The sequence below is a fragment of the Schistocerca nitens genome, chromosome 7, assembly GCF_023898315.1.
Source record: "Schistocerca nitens isolate TAMUIC-IGC-003100 chromosome 7, iqSchNite1.1, whole genome shotgun sequence".
In the NCBI taxonomy this organism is placed as follows: Eukaryota; Metazoa; Arthropoda; class Insecta; order Orthoptera; family Acrididae; genus Schistocerca; species Schistocerca nitens.
In genome coordinates, this window is record NC_064620.1 from 365,028,824 (window position 1) to 365,046,273 (window position 17,450).

General features: G+C 45.5%; 1 protein-coding gene across 1 annotated transcript in view; it reads left to right on the forward strand.

Moving 5' to 3' along the window:
• Positions 1 to 17,450, forward strand: part of LOC126195089 (putative inorganic phosphate cotransporter) — a 378,205-nt gene that overhangs the window by 72,035 nt on the left and 288,720 nt on the right. The gene's annotated exons all lie outside the window — the stretch shown is intronic.

Consider the following 17,450-nt stretch of genomic DNA (forward strand, 5'->3'; position numbering starts at 1 on the left):
TCGTACTTATTACGGACTACTCGTGGTCTCGCGGTAGCGTTCTCACTTCCCGAGCACGGGGTCCCGGGTTCGATTCCCGGCGGGGTCAGGAATTTTTCCTGCCTCGAGATGACTGGGTGTTGTTGTGTCGTCTTCATCATCACCATTCATTCCCATTACGGTCGGAGGAAGGCAACGGCAAACCACCTCCATTAGGACCTTACCTAGTAAAGCGGTGCGGGTCTCCCGCATCGTTCCCCTACGCTCTGTAAAGAAGCATGGGACTTCATTTCCATTTCCAAGCGGACAATAGCGACCTACTCCAAACTTTATTCCATCTAGTCGAAATTGTCGGCTGCATGAGAAAATTATAGTTCGGAGGACACAATCCAACATCGACTTGAGTGCGCAGAATTTGTCGTGTTGTAGGACACAGCAAGCGACATGGTTCAACTGATCAATAGAACGGACATATGCCATATACAAGCCCTAACGCCATGTTAGAGGGATGGAAACAGTTCCCAAACGCAAAGCGACACTCAACAACATCGATCATAGCACAAAAAGTTCATATAATTTTTAGATTTAAATTAACGGACAAACTACGTTATCTGGCGTAGTAATGGGATGAACATGAAACAGTTACTCTTCGTCCAAAATACAATATTACATGTGCAAATTTTCGTAAGATTCCAATATGTATAGCTTATGACAATATATTGATAAAGCTTATGATAATAGTTTGACATAAAAGGTTATCGGGAAAAAATGTGAAAAATTTAAATCGTGAAACACCAGTGCAATGCTTAAATGAGTTTACTATTGGAAGATAACAGGTGCTAACATTCATATGTGACGATATCAGGTTATTCTCATGCTTGCAGCTAAACACCTGGTACCTTTCTGCGTTCGTCCCGAAACCATGGGATGTGCGTGGTCCGTGCAATTAATGCATCACGGAACCATGTGCATGTAATTAAAGGTTGTAGCTGTGAATTATTCGATGATAATGACGCTTGTTTCGCTTGTTTATCAAAATATTTGTTACATTTGTGGATGTTCAGTGAAGTTAAAGTTGTAAAAAAGAAAGGAGGTAGTGCATGAAATAGCAGGTCGTGCTTGAGCTTCTTAAATGCAGAATGCTACTGTATGAAAGATAAACAGCTGACTTTGGTCCAGAAGTGAAAAACAAAGACAGAGAAGGGGTTTCTCTTTATGTGTGGATATTGTATGTTTACCAGACTGAATGAAACTTAGTTACAAATGGATGCATATCGGAAAACGGAAAAGTGTTATCCAAGGTGCCCATATGATATGATGTTAAGAAGAACTCCGCTCACAGCTGGTAAAATTATTGTTTATTAAAACACGAGCGGTTTCGCGGCTTGAAGCAACATCATCCGCTGAACAGTCTTAAAAGATCATAGGCATACCCGTTGGTCCTTATTAAAAGTTACTATTCAAAGAACACTGTCAACATTATGGGTCGCCATAACGGATGATGCGGCTTAAAGCCGCGAAACCGGTCGTGTTTTAGTAAACAACAATTTTACCAGCTGTGAGCGGAGTTCTTTTTAACATCATGCCTTTCAACAGCTGCGGTTGCGCGGAACATAAAATAGTTTGCCCATATGATAGTTTTTTTGGGGCGGGGGGCTCCTAGACCTAGGTGTGAAATATTTGTAATATTTTGGAACACGAATGGCGACTTGTAAGTAGCAATAAACAAGTTCCAGTCCCGACCTTCTTAAAAACCTGCGAATGCTGCCTTTTAAATCATTTTTTTAAAAGAAAGGGACCTCTCCATTGTATTTTTTCGTTTCCCTGAGAGCTAGGGGGACCGCGGCCCTCCCTTGCCCCAGGGTATGAGCACCCTTGGTGTTCCCAGAATGAGATTTTCACTCTGCAGCGGAGTGTGCGCTGATATGAAACTTTCTGGCAGATTAAGACTCGGGACCTTTGCCTTTCGCGGGCAAGTGCTCTACCAAACGAGCAACCCAAGCACGACTCACGCCCCGTCCTCACAGCTTCAGGTTCGCAGGAGAGCTTCTGTAAAGTTTGGAAGGTAGGAGACGAGGTACTGGCAGAACTGGAGCTGTGAAGACGGGGCGTGAGTCGTGCTTGGGTAGCTCGTTTGGTAGAGCATTTGCCTGCGAAAGGCAAAGGTCCCGAGTTCAAGTCTCGGTCCGGCACACAGTTTTAATCTGCCAGAATGTTTCACCCTTGGTGTTATCATTAAATGTAGCACAGACAGGGTCGTGAACCTTTCTCTGTGCATCTTCACTTCTTTTATAGGAATGTTAGTGTGTTCCTAATCTGCAGATCACTACCGAAACTGAACGTATAATAAGACTGCATGCATCTTCGACTATATTGCGTCTGTGCACTCTTCGTCCGTTAACTGGTGAGAATTTTCGTTATGAGACGGATCTCTTTCTTATAGTGACGATTGGGGTAATTGAATTTTTCACCTTGCGATCTCACATCTTGGCGTCAGGACTAGCATATGCTTGAGCCTGTTAGGAACCAAGTCAACTCATGTCGCATGTGGTGGGTGTATTTCAAACCATGCGCGTCAGTACTTGGCTGGTGATTGATGGAATGAGATAACAAGCCTCAGCAGTTGATCTGTGATTTTGTATTGTGCTCAAAACAGCGCTGTGGCTAAAACACGTGTGGTCCATCAATCTCATCCTGACAGCTATATGACAAATAGCGACGCTTTTTCATAATGCAGGTTTACGATAACAATTAAAATACTGGTGCTGACACTAGGGAATATATAATCCACTTTTATTGTTATGGGTCACTTTAAGATACAGTGGCTTATCCCTGTCGTTATACACGCATCACTGCGTTATCACATGGCGCTTCTTAATCTTTCTCAACGTCAGATACGGTGTAAGTCGTTACCAGCCAACAGAGTAATTACCTTCCATTGACATTTGGTCTCAGAAAACGGACACCTTGTTTTCGCTACTCAGTTTTATTTGTGTTTGATGGCTTTTCTTAAGCTCTTCGATGGTAGCTCAGGGTGCGTGTGTGCTGCTGAGTCGTCATAGGATGAACCAGAATCTGGGATAAGAACATTCCCAGGGTGTTAGTCCACCACTGTACAAGGTCAAGTACGAGACAACTTGCTCAGCGTGGAGGCAGACGTAGTAAAAACAGCTCTGGCAGCATCGCTGCTCCTGGAATACTTTCTGTGTTTGCTTTTTCCCAGAGCGTCTCGGACGGTAACCACGGTGCACTGTCCCTCAATTCGTGGTGTGGGGGATTTCTGAGCTATTATTTATCGTTAAGTGCTTCTTCTTATCTGCACGATCAGTCGCGCATTAGGTCAGGCGTTGAGGTTTCGGTCACACCAGCTCCTCCACCTCACAGTCCGACAAGGATACGAATGCAACTTCGACATTAACTCCGGTCACTTTGACAAACACCTAACGTCTTACAGGTGCGCTGAAGTATTTGTTTCCGAGAGGAAGATAAGCGGGTTCCTACTATAGAATTTTTACTATCGCGGGCTGTAAAACGAAAAATGGGCTTATGCAGGATGACTAAGGGTCTTGGCGTATTGCAGGAAACACTGGAATATTACAGCGAATCTCCAGGTGACTGAAAGAAGGAAAAAAGGTTAGAGTTTACTACCCTCGACGATGATGTTATTAAAGACGAAGCACAAGCTCAGGTGGAGAAAGAATCAAAACGAAATCGGTCGTATCCTTTTCAAAGAAATCATTGCGGCTTTGTATTATTCCGCAAATACATCTACATTTACATTATTGCAATTCACAATTAAGTGCGCCGCGCGGGACTTGTCACGGTTCGCGCGGCTCCCCCCCCCCCCCCCCCCCCATCACCCTTCTCCGCCGCCTTCGGACGTTCGAGTCGAGTACTCCCTCAGGCATGGGTGTGTGTGTTGTCCCTACCGTAACTTAGTTAAGTTACATTAAGTGGTGTGTAAGCCTAGGGGCCGATGTCCTCAGCAGTTTGGTTACACAGGAACTTTCGACCACCACCACAATGAAGTGCGTGGCAGAAGGATTTCCGAACCACCTTCAGGTTATTTCTCTGAGGTTCCATTCCCTAACAGTGCACGGGAAAAACGAGCACTTAAATCTTTCTGTGCGTGCTCTGATTTATCTTATTTTATCACGATGATTGGTTCTCGCTATGTACGTGGGAGCCAACAGAATATTTTCGCATTCTGAGGAGAAAGTCGGTGACTGAAATTTCGCGAGAAAATTCTGGCGCAACGAGAAACGCCACCCTAATTCACGCATTATGTCCGTTGCACTCTCTCCCCTATTTCGCGACAATGCACACATCAAAAAAAGTTTTGCATCACCTCGGTTCCGAGAGTTCCGGAACCTGTACAGAAAATTGGAATAGAGATCCACATAAACATCATTTCCGCACTTTTTATTGCTCATGAAAACCACACATTGCATGTTGTACCACCATACAGCGAGACCTTCAGAGCTGCTGGTCCAGATTGCTGTACACACCAATACCTCTAATACCCAGTAGCACTCCTCTTGCGTTGATGCATGCCTGCATTCGTCGTGGCATACTATACACAAGTTCAACAAGGCACTGTTGGTCCAGACTGTCCCACTCCTCGACGGCGATTTGGCGTATATCCCTCAGAGGGGTTGGTGGATCACGTCGTCCATAAACGGCTAAACGGCTCTTTTCAATAGATTCCAGACATGTTGGATAGGGTTCATGGCTGGAGAACATACTGGCCACTCTAGTCGAGGGATGTTGTCCTGAAGGAAGTCATTCACAACATGCGCACGATGGGGGCGCGAATTGTCGTCCGTGAAGACGAAAGCCTCGCCAATATGCTGCCGACATGGTTGCACTATCGGTCGGAGGATGGCATTCACGCATCGTAGAGCCGTTACGGCGCCTTCCATGACCACCAGCGGCGTACATCGGCCCCACATAATGCCATCCCAAAACAGCGGGGAACCTCCACCTTGCTGCACTCCCTGGACAGTGTGTCTAAGGCGTTCAGCCTGACCATGTTGTCTCCAAACACGTCTTCGACGATTGTCTGGTTGAAGGCATATGCGACACTCATCGGTGAAGAGAACCTGATGCCAATTCTGAGAGGTCCATTCGGCATGTTGTTGGGCCTATCTGTACCGCGCTGGATGGTGTCGTGGTTGCAAAGATGGACCTCGCCATGGACGTCGGGAGTGAAGTTGCGCATCATGCAGCCTATTGCACACAGTTTGAGTCGCAACACGACGTCCTGTGGCTGCACGAATAGCATTATTCAACATGGTGGCGTTAGTGTCAGGGTTCGTCCGAGCCATAATCCGTAGGTAGCGGTCATCCAATGCAGTAGTAGCCCTTGGGCTGCCTGAGCGAGGCATGTCATCGACAATTCTTGTCTCTCTGTATCTCCTCCATGTCCGAACAACATCGCTTTGGTTCACTCGGAGACGCCTGGACACTTCCCTTCTTGTGAGCCTTTCTTGGCACAAAGTAACAATGCGGACGCCATCGAACCGCGGTATTGACCGTCTAGGCATGGTTGAACAACAGACAAAACGAGCCGTGTATCTCCTTCCTCGTAGAATGACTGGAACTGATCGGCTGTCGAACCCCCTCCGTCTAATAGACGCTGCTCATGCATGGCTGTTTACATCTTTGGACAGGTTTAGTGACATCTCTGACAGTCAAAGGAAATGTGTCTGTGATTAAAATATCCACAGTCAACGTCTATCTTCAGGAGTTCTGGGAACCGGGGTGATGCAGAACTTTTTTTGATATGTGTACAAAACGAGCTGCCCTTCTTTGAACTTTTTCGATGTCCTCCGTCAATCCCATCTAATGCGGGTCCCATACTGCACAGCAATACCCCAGAAGAGGGAAGACAGAGTGGTGTACCCAGTCTCTTTAGTCGATCTGTTGCATTTTCTGTTCTACCAATAAACTGCAGTCTTAATCTGCTTTATCCACAACATTACGTGATGGTTCCAGGTGAAGTTATTCGTAATTGTAATCTCTAAGTATTTAGTTGAATTTACAGCCTTTAGATTTGTGTGATTCATCGTGTAACCGAAATGTAGCGGATTTCTTTTAGTGATCATGTGGATAACTTCACACTTTCCGTTATTTAGAGTCAATTGCCACTTTTTGCACCATGCAGATATCTTGTCTAAATCTATTTGCAGTTCGTTTCGACCATCTGATGACCTTAAAAGGCGGCAAATGACAGCATTGTATGTAAACAATCTAAGAGGTCCTATAATACTTCCTTGGGGAACGCCAGGTATTACTTCTTTTTTATTCGATGACTTACCGTCAAAAACTGCGAACTGTGACCTACCTGACAGGAACTCACGAATCCGGTCGCACAACTGATACGGTACTTCATACGCACGCAATTTGATTAGAAGACGCTTGTGAGGCTTCTGGAAATCTAAAAATATACACTCCTGGAAATGGAAAAAAGAACACATTGACACCGGTGACCCACCATACCTGCTCCGGACACTGCGAGAGGGCTGTACAAGCAATGATCACACGCACGGCACAGCGGACACACCAGGAACCGCGGTGTTGGCCGTCGAATGGCCTAGCTGCGCAGCATTTGTGCACCGCCGCCGTCAGTGTCAGCCAGTTTGCCGTGGCATACGGAGCTCCATCGCAGTCTTTAACACTGGTAGCATGCCGCGACAGCGTGGACGTGAACCGTATGTGCAGTTGACGGACTTTGAGCGAGGGCGTATAGTGGGCATGCGGGAGGCCGGGTGGACGTATCGCCGAATTGCTCAACACGTGGGGCGTGAGGTCTCCACAGTACATCGATGTTGTCGCCAGTGGTCGGCGGAAGGTGCACGTGCCCGTCGACCTGGGACCGGACCGCAGCGACGCACGGATGCACGCCAAGACCGTAGGATCCTACGCAGTGCCGTAGGGGACCGCACCGCCACTTCTCAGCAAATTAGGGACACTGTTGCTCCTGGGGTATCGGCGAGGACCATTCGCAACCGTCTCCATGAAGCTGGGCTACGGTCCCGCACACCGTTAGGCCGTCTTCCGCTCACGCCCCAACATCGTGCAGCCCGTCTCCAGTGGTGTCGCGACAGGCGTGAATGGAGGGACGAATGGAGACGTGTCGTCTTCAGCGATGAGAGTCGCTTCTGCCTTGGTGCCAATGATGGTCGTATGCGTGTTTGGCGCCGTGCAGGTGAGCGCCACAATCAGGACTGCATACGACCGAGGCACACAGGGCCAACACCCGGCATCATGGTGTGGGGAGCGATCTCCTACACTGGCCGCACACCACTGGTGATCGTCGAGGGGACACTGAATAGTGCACGGTACATCCAAACCGTCATCGAACCCATCGTTCTACCATTCCTAGACCGGCACGTGAACCTGATGTTCCAACAGGACAATGCACGTCCGCATGTATCCCGTGCCACCCAACGTGCTCTAGAAGGTGTAAGTCAACTACCCTGGCCAGCAAGATCTCCGGATCTGTCCCCCATTGAGCATGTTTGGGACTGGATGAAGCGTCGTCTCACGCGGTCTGCACGTCCAGCACGAACGCTGGTCCAACTGAGGCGCCAGGTGGAAATGGCATGGCAAGTCGTTCCACAGGACTACATCCAGCATCTCTACGATCGTCTCCATGGGAGAATAGCAGCCTGCATTGCTGCGAAAGGTGGATATACACTGTACTAGTGCCGACATTGTGCATGCTCTGTTGCCTGTGTCTATGTGCCTGTGGTTCTGTCAGTGTGATCATGTGATGTATCTGACCCCAGGAATGTGTCAATAAAGTTTCCCCTTCCTGGGACAATGAATTCACTGTGTTCTTATTTCAATTTCCAGGAGTGTAGGATCAGTTTTACAATATTTGTCGATAGCACTCATTACTTCGTGAGAGTAGAGAGCTAGTTGTGTTTCACGAGAACGATTTTTCCTGAAACCGTGCTGACTATTAGCCAATAAATCGTTTTCTTCGAGGTAACTAATTTTGTTCGAACATAGAACATGTTCCGAAACCCTAAGGCAGATCCTAGTAACAACTAACTGGGCGCGCCGCTGATCACGCCGAATGAACGCAAGTGCATGCCACTACCATTGAAATGTAATAACTGACATCACCTAACGTAATGGCCAGTGTTTGAGTTTGACAACCAAATCGCAGCAGTCTGTCATTACATGCATGTTTTTCAAACCACTATTAAGAGCGTGGAAGGCAATTCTCCACAATGTGTCCTATTGTCTGTTACTGCTGATGACAATCACACGCAGCATTTTCACACCACCACTTCTTCAAGACATGGCCGTATCCCCCTTGTTCCTTTCGAGTGCGGGTGAGTCTCGACCATTCGCGCCGGGGAAGATCAAACCCTGCAACCTTTGGCTTGATGACTGCTTCGCTTCTTCTAATACGAAATATCATGATACTTCGTTTCACGCAGATGTCTCTACAAACGGTAACGAAGGAACATGTTGGTAGTTAATGAAATTCCTCTAGAATTGTTAGAAATTGCACGCAGAGGGTGATATCTTTCGTCTCTGCGACGCGCTGAATGCGATATAAAGCTTTCATGAAGGACGTGCCAGCCGAAGCAGGTGAACATATCCTTGAAACTGTAGTCTTTCACGCGACAAACACGTGCAACGCCGACTCTGGCAACAGTCGTAATAGCTATTTTCAGTCGAATTACAGCGTATTTTCCTACCTGCAAGTGTATATCAGAGCAGCTAGCGTTGCAGATAACTGCTGGTTCTTGCCTGAAGTATGAAAGCTTAATGTTATCACCGAGATCAATGTCATTCGGGGCAAAGCGCTACCTTTCTCGCTCAGAAGATCTAACATGCTGGCTCTTGCTTGTTAGAAGAATGATCCCAACATTCGCCTCGATTTAGGTAAACCATGGAAAACAAAAAAATGGATATCAGGAGGGAGAATTGATACCCATGAGATCTTGCCTTCACTACTGCTCCCCTTCGCTCAATAGCAACGTATAGGTATCGTGCGTTGTGTTTCAAATACTACGCAATTAAACTGGACAAGCATAGTCAAGGGCATAACCAAAATGGGGGGGGGGGGGGGGCAAGGGTTCTGGACAACCCCCCCCCCCCCCCAACACCTAAATGAAATTGCATACGACCTAGTTGCCGGATAGTGGAAGATATTTTGATTTTTAATCATACTATGAAAAAGGGATAGGCACTATCGATAGTCAGAAAAGGCAAAGACAGATTTAAACTATCTACACATCCATAGTACTATCGGCTATCGCCCAGCTCCATTTTAGCCAACACCTACTGTTAGTCTTTGCTTGAGCTCAGTTGTTTCTTTGTTAATCAGTACAGTTCTTACTTGTAGTCGGTTTTAAAGTGCAAGTGCTACCGTTTATTGTTTTTGTGCCGTGCAGTGTTGTGATGGCTTTTGTTTATGGATAAGTTTGTAACAAGGAAGAAGAGGAAAGCCGATTCTGGACAGAAAGAAGAGGAAAGCGATTCTGATTTGTCCGCTAGCCATTATGATCAATTAAAAATTCGTACGCACTAATAGCCCAATTACCTGTCTATAGCAGTTTAATGTTAGCACTAGAGTCGTTACTTGGACGCTAGCAGAACTTTAGGGTTTCCGATATGGAAGGTTTTTGCAGAGAGGAAGGGGTGTGTGATACATTCTACAGCTAGTTCGTTTCTAAAAGATTTTTCAGCAGGCTGCTTGAATTCGTCTGCGCCCTGCATCCCTGCCTCCCGCTTTCGTCCAAAATCTGTTTACGCTCCAATAATAGAAGCCAGCAAGTCCATGACAATTAAATCTTAAGATGTGCATGCATTCATGCACTGTGAAATAACTAAACATGCACAATCAAAGGAAAAACAAGCAATGTCAGAATTCAATCGTTTACTGCGGTGCATTTTATTTTAAAATAATGTACAACAACTAGGTTTTCTAAATTCTCCGCCGTGTTAGGTTCATGCATTTGTCTGCTGGGACATTCTTTAAAGCAGAAAACGATTCTTCTTACATTACAAGAAGCGACAGATGCCTACTCAAATGAAGATATTTCGAAAAGTGTTAACGCTGAGCAATTCATGATCTTTTACATATTCGCAACCAAAAATTACTCTAGCAGTCGAACAGCAGGCTTTTAGCCAGGATTTTGTCAAATGGGCAGTGGGAGGGGGGCAACCATCACAGCTCAGTCTTCTAATATGAGTTTCACTATTGGAGAGCAGGGGAATCTTAACGCTGGGTTGAATAAATTACAAAATTAGACGGATTCGAATTTCTTTTGACAATAGCTACCTTTCTCCTACTGAAAACTTGTATTTAAATTTACGAGTTATGTGAAAACATGTCAGAATTTCTTTAGTGCATCAATGCATTACACTTTCCTCAATTAAGTTGTAAATTTTATTACATTATCTTTCTTTTCAGTAAAATTTTTCAGATTCTTTACCTGATCAAGAAATTTTTTTAAATTAATATTTCAACACTCAGCTTGAAACTGTAGCAACCATATTGAGATATTCACTCTGCAGCGGAGTATGCGCTGATATGAAACTTGCTGCCAGATTAAAACTGTGTGCCGGACCAAGACTCGAACTCGGGACCTTTGCCTTTCGCGGGCAAGTGCTCTACCACGAAAGGCAAAGGTCCCGAGTTCGAATCTCGGTCCGGCACACAGTTTTAATCTGCCAGGAAGTTTCATATCAGCGCAGAGTGAAAATCTCATTCTGGAAACATCCCCTAGGCCGTGACTAAGCCATGTCTCCGCAATATCCTTTCTTTTAGGAGTGCTAGTTCTGCAAGGTTCGCAGGAGAGCTTCTGTAAAGTTTGGAAGGTAGGAGACGAGGTACTGGCAGAAGTAAAGCTGTGAGGAGGGGGGCGTGAGTCGTGCTTGGGTAGCTCAGTTGATAGAGCACTTTGCCCGCGAAAGGCAAAGGTCCCGAGTTCGAGTCTCGGTCGGGCACACAGTTTTAATCTGCCAGGAAGTTTTGTAGCAACCATATTTATTTTTAAAAAAACGGAATACATAAATACTATTGAGCCGTGTATCGACTCGTACTACACCTTGTGTTTAGATTGCATTGGTTTTCATTTTCTTCCCCTGATATGTTTGTTTGATATGTTGTCTGTCATTAGGTGGCTGCTTGGTTGTCTTTTCCCTCTGCTGTCGATACCTGCGTTTTTGCTTCCGTTAAACTGCTATGGAGGAAGTGAGATCTTTGACCGGTTGTAATCTCGCGTGGTGGCGCGGAAGTAGGGGCGTTGCGCGCAGAGAGAGCGTGTTGCACACGGGAGGTCAGTGTGGCTCTCCAGCGCGAAGTAGGCGTGGTTGGTTGTACCGAGTCGCCACGTGATGTATGTCGGTTGTGTGTAACGAGCGGGTCGAGTTGACGGAAGAGCTCCCCGCATGTTGGCTGTATACAGAATCGCCCCACGAGTAGTTGCTGTTCATTTCGCCTTGGTGGGACGTTAACAAGCTTCTTTAAATCCTCCGTTTCAACACTGGAGTTGAAAAGGAGACACCTAACATGAAGGAGCGGTCACTACCCGTCAACGTTGCAGAGAAGACGTGATCTCCGGTGACAGAGCGTGTTGTCCCGTGACCGTGGCGTGTTGGGAACGATGGCGACGCATGCGCGGTCGGATGTGTGGGTCCTTGCCATCGGAGGTCGTGTACTGCCTGTTCGAGCATAATTGCAAGTTAAGTTCGTGGAAGGTTTAATAATTAAGTAATAATTTTGTGTAACCAGCGTCTCTTCTGCCTTGTGGCCTCCGGCGACCGGGTTTCCTGTCCCTGGCACCGGTGTTATTGAAGGCAGTGATCTTTCCTCCTCCTCTCATTACTATCCGATGGAGGTGTAATTTTGGCATTTTAATTGTTTCGCTATTCTGTCGTGGGTTATGAGTAAATTCATGCTTCTTGTTGGTTGATCATGTGGTCGCTCATTCAGGACTGTGTCTTGTAATGTTTCCTTGCACGAGGCTAGCTCTAATTCTGTCAGCAAGTTAAGCCATCTTATAATAAGTTTTCGGTGGCTAAAAGTCGGTGCAGTGACCAGCCTGAGAGTGGCAATTGCGTTTACGGGCGTATTTAAATTGGTCAGTATTCTGTCTAGCCTGAGCATCCCTGAGTGGGTGTTTTGTGGCCGCCTTACACGGGTCCGTCATATCTGTTATGTTCTAATGATATTCAAGGACACTTTTGTTTAAAATTTTTTTAAATTCCTCCAAGTTTGTAAATTCCTTTTATTGCCATTAACGGTGTGTTTGCTGAGACCTGTTTAATTTTTTTTAATGGCGGTGTTGGTAGCTTCACTGCCTCACTGCACTTTATTAACAAAGTTCTGTATTTACTTTAGTAGCCTGTTTACTAATATTCTTTAAATTTTTTAAAAATTGTTGTATTGCTATAAATTACTTGATTGCCGTTAGCGGCGTGTTTTAAAAGGTTGTTTATTGCCGTACTGCTAGCTTCTGTATTTTTTTTTTAAATTTTAAGTTGTTGTATTGCTATAAATTACTTGATTGCCGTTAGAGGCGTGTTTAAAAGGCTGTTTATTGCCGTACTGCTAGTTTCTGTAAGATACGAATAAAACATTTGTAAAAATCTCAACTCGACAGTAAACTTCTAGAAATTTGGCCCCGTTTCCAACTTGTGGTGTGGCTTGTAGTAACCGTAACCACTGTGTGTGTCAACTATGACATACAGTGTTGGGACCTTAACACTGATTCACGCCATAATTTCAACTAGACTTCTAAAGCATGCGACCTCGTAAATTAGTTTGCATTTATCCATGATAATGTAGTTGTTCTGTCTCTGATGCTAATGAACTCCACTACGATGCGCAACGTAAGTTGCCGTTAATACACTACAAAGAAATTAAATGAATGGGACAGAAATCAGTAGACTTGATATACACGTTCAGACAAAAAAATGATAAAAATTTCAGAAAAATTGGTTAATTTGTTCAAGAGAAAGAGTTTCACAAATGGAACGAAATAATAATTCTTTGGTCCACCTCTGGCTGTTGTTCAAGCAGTTATGTCGCTTGGCATTGGTTGATAGAGTTGTTGGGTCTCCTCCTGAGGGATATCGTGCCAAATTCTGTCCAGTACTCGAAACTTTCTCAATTGGGGAGATGTCTGGTGACATTCTTAGCCAAGGTGGGGTTTGGCAAGCATGAAGACAAGCAGTAGAAACTCTTGCCCTGTGCGGTCGGGCATTATCTGGCTGAAATACAAGCCCAGGATGGCTTTCCACGAGGAGCAACAAAACGAGACACAGAATATCGACGTACCGCTGTGCTGCAAGGATGCCGCAGATGAGAATCAAAGGGGTCCTATTATGAAAAGAAATGGAACCCCAGACCATCACTCCTGGTTGTCTGCTCGTAAAGCGGGTGATAGGTTGGGATCCAGCCGGTGCCCGGGGTGCCTCTGGACACCTATTTGGCCTGGAATATCATTAACTGGAATAGAATTGTGAGTCCAATTTCGAACTGAGCCTCGATGACCAGCAAAGGCATGTCTGGAGACGCCCCAGACGGCTGTGGGGTACCAACCTGTCGCCCACCACAGTACCAGACAGCCAGAAGTAATGCACTGGGGTACCATTTCCTCTCATAGCAGGAACCCCTTGGCTGTCATCCGCGCAACCCAACAGAACAGCGATGTGTCGATGATATTCTACGGCCAGTTTTGTTGCCGTTCATCTCAAGCTATCCTGCGTTTACATTTCAGCAAGGTAATGCCCGCCCACACTACTGCTTGTTTTCATGCCTGTCAAACCCTACATTGACCAAAGTCACCCGATCTCTCCCCAGTTGAGAACCTTTGGGGTGCTGGACACGATTTGGCACGATATCCATTAGGACGACGTCCAGCAACTCTATATATCAGTGCCAAGCCGAATAATTGCTTGCATAAGAGCCAGAGGCGGACCAACGCGCCATTGACTTGCTCAGTTTGCGAAGCTCTTTCTCTTGAATGAATCATCCAACTTCTCTGAACCTATAATCATTTGTTGGTCTGTGCATGTTCATCACATCTACTTACTGGTTTCTGTTCCGTTTGGATATCTTTGTGCTGGGTTGTCCTTTTTTTTGTCTTACAGTGTATGATGGGGCAAATACTTTAGAGTTGTAACGGTTGGAGGCACTCTTCCAAGGAATTACGAATAAGACATTTCACAGGAAAACATCATTCTCGGAATAAAAATTGGAGACATGACATGTCGCAGTTTCATAAGCGAGCCACCTTTAGTCACATAATACAAAATGACGATCGCAAGTCACCTACCGTTGTAAATATGGCTTTTAGTGTTGGAAGTTTGCGAAGACATGTTCGGCTCGCCTTCGATGCAGCTCTGTTCATTGAGGCAGAGAGGCTGCACTTTTAAGCGAACTGGAATCTGTCAAGAAAGAAAGAAATTCGGAACGAATTGGTTGTGTCTTGTGGCAAGGGAGCAACCCCGGCATTTGCCTAAATTGAAAATGGAAAACCACAGAAAACAGTTTTCAAGATTGTCAGCGGAGGTATTCAAACCACCTCGCCTCCCAAATCCATAGACTGATAGTTCAACGCTTCAAGGCGCAGAGTTATTCAAGTCGATGGAAAATTTGGAAAAACTGGTTCTTGTATATTGTTTTCAAATAAAATAAAATGAATACAACAAAAGGTGTAATACTGATATTCCACGCCGTCCTTTAATTGTGCATGTTTCGTCATTTGATAGTACATATTTTAATAGTTAATTGTACAGTGATTTCGTGGTTTCAATTACTAAAATATTGGAAGAGCGTAAGTAGATTTTGGATGAAAGGAGGTGTTGCAGGACGCAGTCAGCTGGGACGAGTTCAATTAGCCCACTGAAAAAAAATATTTTAAAAAAGAACAAATTAAAGAATGTACTGTCATCACGTACCCCTTCCCCTCTCCACAAACCCCTGCCCATCATTCCATATTCGAACCACTTTTCACAACTGAGTGTCGCCTGGGTGACCAGATTGGGCTAATAATATTAGAATTTTAGGCAAGTTTTAGAGAAATGCAACCGTCGCCGTTTGGGCGATATTTTTGTTGATCAACGCAATTTTTGGGCGACACAGGCAAATCCAAAAGTGTTTTTATGCATCAATTTTGATATAATGTTATTTGCAGTTATGTTTACCGCTCCACTGCATTGTGAAATCTGAAATATTGCAACTACAATGTTCTACTAGTCTCCAAATAACGACTCCAACGCTAACATAAAACTGCTATAGATAGATAATTAGGCTATTGTAGTAGTATATACATATCTTTAAGTTATCATAACGCTAGTGGGCGAACCAGAACAGTCTTTCTCATTTTCTTGTTACAAACTTATCCACAGCTGGAAACTATCAGAACAGCGCACCGCGCAAAAACGCCAGCACTTACATTAAATTCAACTGCAAGTAAGAACTGAACTGATTACTGTATCAAAACAATTGAACTCAACTAAGGCCAACAATGTACAGTAGTTAGTTTAGGCCAAAGTACGGATAGGCAACAGCCTTTTGTGCTGTCGTAACACATCGATAGTTAATTCCGACGAAAAACTTTTTAACTATCGATAGTGCGTGCTCTTTTTCGTCGTATGATTGAAAATCGAAATACACTACTAGCCATTAAAATTGCTACACCACGAAGATGACGTGCTACAACCCGAAATTTATCCGACAGGAAGAAGATGCCGTGATGTGCAAATGATTAGCTTTTCAGAGCATTTACACAAGGTTGGCGCAGGTGGCGACACCTACAACGTGCTGACATGAGGAAAGTTTCCAGTCGATTTCTCATACACAAACTGCAGTTGACCGGCGTTGCCTGGTGAAACGTTGTTGTGATGCCTCGTGTAAGGAGGAGAAATGCGTACCATTACGTTTCCGACTTTGGTAAAGCTGTTTATCGTATCGCGACATTGCTGCTCGCGTTGGTCGAGATCCAATGACTGTTAGCAGAATATGGAATCGGTGGGTTCAGGAGGGTAATACGGAACGCCGTGCTGGATCCCAACGGCCTCGTATCACTAGCAGTCGAGATGACAGGCATCTTATCCGCATGGTTGTAACGGATTGTGCAGCCACGTCTCGATCCCTGAGTCAATAGATGGGGACGTTTGCAAGACAACAACCATCTGCACGAACAGTTCGACGACGTTTGCAGCAGCATGGACTATCAGCTCGGACACCATGGCTGTGGTTACCCTTGACGCTGCAACTCAGACAGGAGCGTCTGCGATGGTGTCAACGACGAACCTGGGTGCACGAATGGCAAAACGTCATTTTTTCGGATGAATCCAGGTTCTTTGTACAGCATCATGATGGTCGCATCCGTGTTTGGCGACATCGCGGTGAACCCACATTGGAAGCATGTATTCGTCATCGCCATACTGGCGTATCACTCGGCGTGATGGTATGGGGTGCCATTGGTTACACGTCTAGGTTGCCTCTTGTTCGCTTTGACGGCGCTTTGAACAGTGGATGTTACATTTCAGATGTGTTACGACCCGTGGCTCTACCCGTCATTCGATCCCTGCGAAACCCTACATTTAAGCAGGATAATGCACGATCGCATGTTGCAGGTCCTGTACGGGCCTTTCTGGATACAGAAAATGTTCGACTGCTGCCCTGGCCAGCACATTCTCCAGATCTCTCACCAATTGAAAACGTCTGGTCAATGGTGGCTGAGCAACTGGCTCGTCACAATACGCCAGTCACTACTTTTGATGAACTGTGGTATCGTGTTGAAGCTGCATGTGCAACTGTACCTGTACACGCCATCCAAGCTCTGTTTGACTCAATGCCCACGCGGATCAAGGCCGTTATTACGGCCAGAGGTGGTTGTTCTGTGTACTGGTTTCTCAGGATCTATGCACCCAAATTGCGTGAAAATGTAATTACATGTCAGTTCTAGTATAATATATTTGTCCAATGAATACCCTTTTATCATCTGCATTTCTTCTTGGTGAAGAAATTTTAATGGCCAGTAGTGTATGAGGGGCATTCAAAAAGTTTACGTTCGAAGGCTGTACAGTCCAAAATCAGTATTATACTCCGGCAAAATCGCCATGAGCGTGGGGACAATCATCCCATAAACGAACCATGTTGAAGACACCCTTTCGATTGAACATCGTGCTGCCTGAAGAAGTCCGTAACTGCCTCTCGCGCTTCCCTGTCCGACAGGAATCGTGGACCCTTCAAGGGCTTTTTTAAGGGGCCGAAGGGTAGTGATCGCATGGGGAGAGATCCGATCTACAGGGCAGGTGCTCGAGTGTCTCCATCTTGAGTTGGTGTGACTTCTGTGTTACAACAGTTGCGATGTGGAGTCGTGTGTCTTCATGAAGCAACAACATGCGTTGTTCCCATTTTCGACAGACATGATACCCCATACACTTTCTTCACACTTCGATGGATGTCAACCAGTTTTTGACCT